Source organism: Pan troglodytes, chromosome 3 (genome assembly GCF_028858775.2).
Source record: "Pan troglodytes isolate AG18354 chromosome 3, NHGRI_mPanTro3-v2.0_pri, whole genome shotgun sequence".
Taxonomy (NCBI): domain Eukaryota; kingdom Metazoa; phylum Chordata; class Mammalia; order Primates; family Hominidae; genus Pan; species Pan troglodytes.
The window spans coordinates 164107265-164115115 of record NC_072401.2 but is presented as its reverse complement, the minus strand read 5'-3'; the positions used below and the strand labels follow the sequence as shown (position 1 = coordinate 164115115).

At 33.3% G+C, this 7851-nt stretch overlaps 1 long non-coding RNA gene across 1 annotated transcript; it reads left to right on the top strand.

Annotated features, from left to right (window-relative positions):
• Positions 1–5702: 5702 nt before the first annotated feature.
• On the top strand, positions 5703–6141 carry LOC107974124 (uncharacterized). The gene is made up of 2 exons (XR_008547655.2): positions 5703–5755; positions 5987–6141. It is a non-coding gene; the product is annotated as an uncharacterized LOC107974124 (long non-coding RNA).
• Positions 6142–7851: the final 1710 nt, after the last annotated feature.

Sequence of the window (7851 nt, the reverse complement as noted above, 5' to 3'; positions counted from 1 at the left end):
TATACTGTTTTCAGTATGCTAAGTAAAGCATATTACCTTTCTCAATGTGGGTGGCTCTGGAACACACACCAGTTATGCTGGTTCTCAGTCCTTTGAAGTTGGACTGGAACTATACCATCTGTTCTCTTACATGTCCAGCTTCATGACTGTGCATCTTGGGACAGCCTGCATTACAGATTATACTGTATTCTAATACCTTCTAACAAATATTTTTCTCTCTCTCATATATAGATATATATGTGTATATACATATATATTTATATATAAATGTTATTTTTCTCTGGAGAACACAGACTAATGCACATATTTTGAGACTTCCCAAATATATTTTATTATTTATTTAATTAACATTATTAATTAAATATTAGCTAACAATTATTAACAAATATTAATAATTAATGAGGAATTGAATGCTTTCCATGAAGAGCATCTCAGAAATATTTTGAGTATTTCTATGAGTGGTGTAATTTAGAGATTGTCCAAAGAACCATGGGACTAGGAGTGGACCTCGATGGAGGATAATAGTCACATTGTTTCACAGGGATATGTTTATCTTGCCTATTTGCTCCTAAACAGAAAACTCAATGTAAGAAAAAGGACTTAAATCAGATACGTAAAATTATACGTCTATTTTAAAGTTCGTTCACTATTTTATTTTATTTTATTATTTTATTTTTCCTTTGGTTATCACGGTACAGGTGGTATTTGGTTACACGAGTAAGTTCTTTTGTGGTTATTTGTGCGGTTTTATTTTTAGTTATTTTTTTTTTTGAGACGGAGTCTCACTCTGTTGCCCAGGCTGGAGTGTAGTAGTGCCATCTCGGCTCACTACAACCTTGGCTTCCCAGGTTCAGCGATTCTCCTGCCTCAGCCTCCTGAGTAGCTGGGATTACAGGCACCCACCACCACACCCGGCTAATTTTTGTATTTTTAGTAGAGACGGGGTTTCGCCATGTTCGCCACGTTGGCTGGTCTCGAACTCCTGACCTCAGGTGATCCACCCACCTCGGCCTCCCAAAGTGCTGGGATTGCAGGCGTGAGCCACCATGCCCAGCCAATCTGTGAGATTTTAGTGCACCCATCACCCGAGCAGTATACACTGCACCATATTTGGAGTCTTTTATACCTTGCCCCCCTCCCAATCTTCCTCTGCAAGTCCCCAAAGTCATTCTTATGCTTTGTGTCCTCGTAGCTTAGCTCCCACATATCAGTGAGAACATAGGATGTATGGTTTTCCATTCCTGGGTTACTTCAGTTAAAATGATAGTCTCCAGTCTCATCCAGGTCACTGCAAATGCTGTTAATTTATTTGTTTTTATGACTCTGTAGTATTCCATCGTATATATATACACAAGTTTCTTCATCCACTCATTGATTGATGGGCACTTGGGTTGGTTCCACGATTTTATAGTTGTAAATTGTGCTGCTGTAAACATAGGTGTGCAAGTATCTTTTTTGAATGACTTATTTTCTTCTGGGTAGGTACCCAATAGTGGGATTGCTGGATCAAATGGTATCTCTACTTTCAGTTCTTTAAGGAATCTCCACACTGTTTTCCATAGTGACTGTACTAGTTTACATCCCCACCAATAGCGTAGAAGTGTTCCCTGTTTACCCATCCACACCAACATCTACTGTTTTTGGATTTTTTGATTATGGCCATTCTTGCAGGAGTGAAGTGGTATCAGATTGTGGTTTTGATTTCCCTGATCATTACTGATGTTGACCATTTTTTCATATGTTTGTTGTCCATTTGTATGTTTTCTTTTGAGAATTGTCTATTCATGTCCTTAGCCCACTTTTTGATGGGATTGTGTTTTTTTAACTGATTTGTCTGAGTTTGTTGTAGATTCTGGATAATAGTCCTTTGTCAGATGTATAGATTGTGAAGATTTTTTTCCACTCAGGAGGTTGCCTGTTTACTCTGCTGTTTCTTTTGCCATGCAAAAGCTCTTTAGTTTAATTAGTTTGTTTTTATTGCATTTTGGGTTCTTGGTCATGAAATCCTTGCCTAAGCCAATGTCTAGAAGGGTTTTTCCAGTGTTATCTTCTAGAAGGTTTATAGTTTCAGGTCTTAGGTTTAAGTATTCATTGATGGACACTTTGGTTGATTTCATAACTTGGCTATTGTGAACAGTGCTGCAATTAACATGGGAGTGCAGGTATGTCTTTGACATACTGATTTCAAATCTTTTGGTAAAATACCCAGAAACTGAATTGCTGGATCTTACAGTAATTCTATTTGAATTTTTGGAGGAAATTCCATATTGTTTTCAATAATGGCTGTCGTAATTTTCATTTTGACCATCAGTATACAAAGGTTCCCTTTTTTTTACATCCTCACCAAAACTTGCTATTTTTTTATTTTCTTTATATCATTCTAATAGGTGTGAAGTGATATCTCATTTTACTTTTAATTTGCCTCTCCCCAAAGAATAGCAATGTTGAGCATTTTGTATGTATATTAGCCATTTCTATGTCTTCTTTTGAGAAATATCTATTCATTTCTTGCCCATTTTAAAAATATTTATTTATTTGTGTAAATTTTAGGGGTACAAGTACAGTTTTGTTACATAGATATATTCTGCAGTGGTGAAGTCTGGGCTTTTAGTGTAACAATCACCCAAACAGCATACGTTGTACCCATTAAGTAATTTCTCATCCCTCACCTTCCTCCCACCCATACGCCATTCCGAATCTCTAACAATTATTATTCCACATCCTATGTTCATGTGTACACATTACTTGGCTACCACTTATAAGTGACAATATGCTGTATTTGACTTTCTGATTCTGTGTAATTTCACTGAAGATAATGGCCTTCAGTTCCATCCATGTTGCTGCAAAAGACATTATTTCATTCTTTTTTATTGTTGACTAGTATTCATATTTTCTTTATCCAATCATCCATTAATGGACACTTAGGTTAATTCCGTTTCTTTGCTATTGTGAACAGTGCTGCGATAAGCACACCAGTGTAGGTATGTTTTTGATATAAAGATTTATTAGCCTTTGGGTAGATACCCAGGGGCAGGATTGTTGGGTTGGATGCTAGCTCTATTTTTAGTTCTTTGAGAAATCTTTAAATTGTTTTTTATAGAGTTTTTCTAATTTACTTTCCACCAACAATGTATAAGCTTTCCCTTTTCCCCAGATCCTTACCAATATCTGTTATTTTGTTGTGTTCTTAATGATAGGCATTCGGACTGGTGTATGATATTATCTCATTGTGGTTTTAATTTGCATTTCTCTGATGATTAGTGATCTGGAGCATTTTTACAAATACTTAGCCATTTGTATGTCTTCTTTTGAAATATGTCTATTTATGTTCTTTGCTTGCTTTATAACGCAGTTATTGAATTTTTGTTGTTGTTGCTCTTGAATTGTTGGAGTTGCTTGTAAATTCTGGACGTCAGTTTTCTGTTGGATGCATAGTTTGCACGTATTTTCTCCCTTTCTGTAGGTTGCCTGTTCACTCTGTTAATTATGTCTTTCGCTGTGAAGAAGTCTTTTAGTTTAATTAAGCCTCACTTGTCTATTTTTGTTTTCATTGCTTGTGCTTTTGAGGTTTTAGCTATAAATTCTTTGCCTAGAACAATGTCCAGAAGATTTTCTTCTGGTATTTTTATAGTTTCAGATCTTACATCTAACTCTTATCCATCTTGAGTTAATATTTGTATGTGGTGAGAGATAGGAGTCCAGTGTTATTCTTCTGTATATGGCAATTAAATTTTCCCAGCATCATGTATTCAAAAGCATGCCCTTGCCCCAGGGTATGTTCTTGTTGACTTTTTCAAAGAACAGTTGGTTGTAGATAATCAGCTTTTTTTCTCTGGGTTCTTTATTCTGTTCTATTCAACTTTGCTTCTTTTTTGCCAGTATCATGCTGTTTTGGTTACTATAACTTTGTAGTATAATTTGAGGTCAGGTAATATGATGCCTCCGGCTTTGCTCTTTTGCTTAGAATAGCTTTGGCTATTTGGGCCCCTTTTTGGTTCCATATGAATTTTAGAATTGTTTTTTCTAATTCTGTGAAAAATGATGTTGGTATTTTAATAAAGACTGCATTGAATCTGTAGATTTCTTTGGGCAGTCTGGTTATTTTAATGATATTAATTCTCTTAATCTATGTGCATGGGATGTTTGTTCATTTATTTGTCATGTACAATTTCTTCCATCAGCATATTGCAGTTTTCCTAGTAGAGATTTTTCATCTTCTTAGTTACATATATTCCTTGGTATATAATTTCTTTTTAGCTACTGTAAATGGAATTGCCTTCTTAATTTAGTTCTAAGCTTAGCTTGATTGTTATTGGAGTATAGAAATACCACTGATTTTTGCAGGTTGATTTTATATCCTGAAAGTTTACTAAATTAATTTATCAAGCCTAAGTGTTTTTCAGAAGAGTCTTTAGCATTTTCTAAGCATAAGAGCATCTCCATTTCTAAATCAGATTATTTGTTTATTTCTATAGAGTAGTTTGAGTTTCTTACACATTTTGGATATTAATCTCTTATCAGATATATAGCTTGCAAATATTTTCTTCCACTCAGTAGGTTGTCTCTTCAACGATTGATGGAGTTTATTGTTTCCTTTGTTGTGTAGAAATTTCTGATTTTGTTGTAATCTCATTTGTCTATTTTTGCTTTTATTGCCTGCACTTTTGGGTTCAAACCTAAAAAATCATTGCTCAGAACAATTTCATGTATTTTTCCCCTGTTTCCTTCTAGTATTCTTATAGCTTGAAGTCTAATGTTTATTTAAGTCTTTAATATATTTTGAGTTGATTTTTAAAAAATTTTGAGTATATGTATGAGATAAAAGTCCAACTTTATTTCTTTTATATTGATATCCAGTTTTCTCAACACCATTTACTTGATATGAAATTAATCTTATTAAATTTAAGACTTGTCTTCTGTCCTAACATGATCTTTCCTGGAAACTTTTTTTTTGTCTGCTCTTGAGAAGAATGTGTAGTCTTTTGCTGTCAGAATGAGTGTTCTGTTTATGTCTGTGAGGCACATTTGATCTAAAGTATTCTTCTAGTCTAATGTTTCCCTATTAATTTTTGTCTGGATAATCTGTCCATTATCAAAAGTGGTAAATCGAAGACCCCTACTGTTATTGTATTGCAATCTGTCTCTTCCTTCTCATTCTTTAATATTTGCTTTATATATTTAGTTGCTTCACTGTTAGGTGCATAATTTTCATTTATTTTCTGTTTATAATTGATTTTAGTAAGTGATTTTCTCATTTTTTTGCATTTAATCTTTTTTATGACTCAAATAAATATGTTCAAAACTACAAACCTTTTTACTTTGGGCTGTAGTTTTGCATAAAGAGCTTTAAACAAAGCACAATGTTTGCACAATGCTAGTTAGTTAAGTAATACATACAAAAATTATCTCTACTTTCTGTGTAATTTTCCCTTAACAGTTGAATAAATTACAACTTTATTTAGTCTCTATGTCAGCCAAATATCAGGACATATGTAAATTATATATACTTGCTTAGGCAGTTTTAATTAAAGCTATTAGAAAAAATAAGATAATTAAGATTACATTTGGGAATGCATAATTACCTTTTAATTCAATAATAAATTCTTAATTTTTTTTTTTTTAGATGGAGTCTCGCACTGTCATCCAGGCTGAAGTGCAATGGCACGATCTCAGCTCACTGCAACTTCCACTTCCCAGATTCCAGCGATTCTCCTGCCTCAGCTCCTGAGTAGCAGGACCAGGTGGATCACCTGAGGTCAGGAGATTGAGACCAGCCTGGCCAACATGGCGAAATCCTGTCTCTACCAAAAATATAAAAAATTCTTAATGCTTTGATGAGGGAATGAAGGATACCATTCTCAATAACAAAACTATTTGCTGAGTGTATGTGGTGGGCTAGGCACTGTAATAAGTGCTTATGTAATTTAGCTTTTTCAATATTAATCAAACAGCAACTCTATTGTACTATTTTTAACTGTTTTTACAGAGTAATTGAAGATTAGAGAAGAAAACTTGCCTAAGAAACTCAGTTGACTAATATTAGAACTATGGCTACAGGATTGATAAAGTTTCAAGAACTACAGAGAATCCAATTAGAAGATATTTAAATATATTAAAAGGAATTTTAAAATGCAAGTCCAACTGATGCCACATGAAAATTTATTTACAATCTAATCAGCAGAATTGCATGCTTCTCATAGTAGAAAAGCATTTAATAGTGATATGACTTATGTGAAATTTGAGAGCAAAGCTGACCAAAAGCTTCAAGGTTATGAAATTCCTGTTATTACATCTGCAAACAGGGCTCAGTGGGTCCAATCAGTATTGAAGGCAATCATGTACTTCTGCAACTTAAGCAAATATTGCGGTCAATAGGAAACCTAAGCTAACAGACAGGGTAACCTCATACTGCATGATTCTGTTTATTTTAAGTTCAAAACCAGAAAAAAACAACTATGATAACAGTAGTCAATATAATTGTTTCTTCTGAAGAATATTGACTGGGAACTTTATAAAGCATCTTCCACTTTGCTGATAATACTATTTCTTGTCCTGTGTGATTTCTTGTTATATGGGCACATGGACTTTGTGAGAATTCATTCAGCTGTGTACTTAGGATTCACACAATTATCTTTATGTTTGATATACATTAATAAAGAAGTGGAGGAAAGTTGCTTTCAACAGTAACCACAAGCCTATCATCTGACTGCTTTTGTTCACTCAAAATTATTCTTCTTATAACACAGTAATTTCTTTGTTGCATAAATATTTTAGCACAAAAAACTATATTTAAATAGAAAAATGAATAAACAAATCAATAGTAGTGATAATTGTGTTACAGAATACTATGTTTTTCTAAAAGTATTTGCAATATTTAAAAATAACTCACCTAAAAAGAATAAGAGATTAATGTTATGATTCCAATTTAAAATGCTTAGTTGAGAAATTGATTTAAAATGTAATTTTATATAGTAATTCTAAAAATGATGTAAACAGTCATTATAAACATTTAAGAGGCCTAAATCATGAGCATAGACTTATTAGTTTTATAAGAATTTTTTGATAGGCTTACCTATTAGTCAACTTAAAGTACTTACAAAGCAAATAAAATACAGCAAATTAATCGAGTTGTGAATTGTTGGTGTGAAAGAGTTAAAGGGAGCCAAGGATTAAACTAGTTGTTCAACTAAGTGAGGTTTATTAGTTTTCTGTAACAAGGCAGGTAACTCCGAAGTAACTGGAGGATGCCTCTCAGAAAGATGAGCTAGGGAGTTTTTTGCAAAACATGGACTTGAGCTGAATGACTCCGAGTAGGACATGGAGGTGGGAATTCACACTGGAATAGTTGGTTTTTCTGAGGCAAGATGAAAAAAATGTTCTGGATTGATTGTTGTCATTAGGTGAGGGCGGTTTAGCAATAGGATATTTCTGATTCGTGCTCAAAAGTCATGATCAATGAATTGTAACTGGATATGTCAGTGTGAGGGCAGTATTAAGTGCCTCAAAGATAAGGGTTGCTATAACATTTTAAAACTGTAGCATAAACTTGGGAGGAGAAGTTTCCTGTTAATTTAGCAGCTGACTTTATCTTTGTTCATAATCACAGTCTTATTAATACCATGCTTGATTTTTATGTTTGCAGGCCCAAGTTGATGTTTTTTACTCTAAGTCCCAGATTAGTTTTTACTCTCTCACAATACTTAATTATCCTTTAAAATAAAACTAAACATGCATCCAAGACTTTCTCAATATTTACATGTAAAACATGCTACTCTAACCTTAAATTTATAAATTAATTTAAAAATTAAGGAAGAATTACAAAAATATCAATAATTATTTTAAAAATCTAAA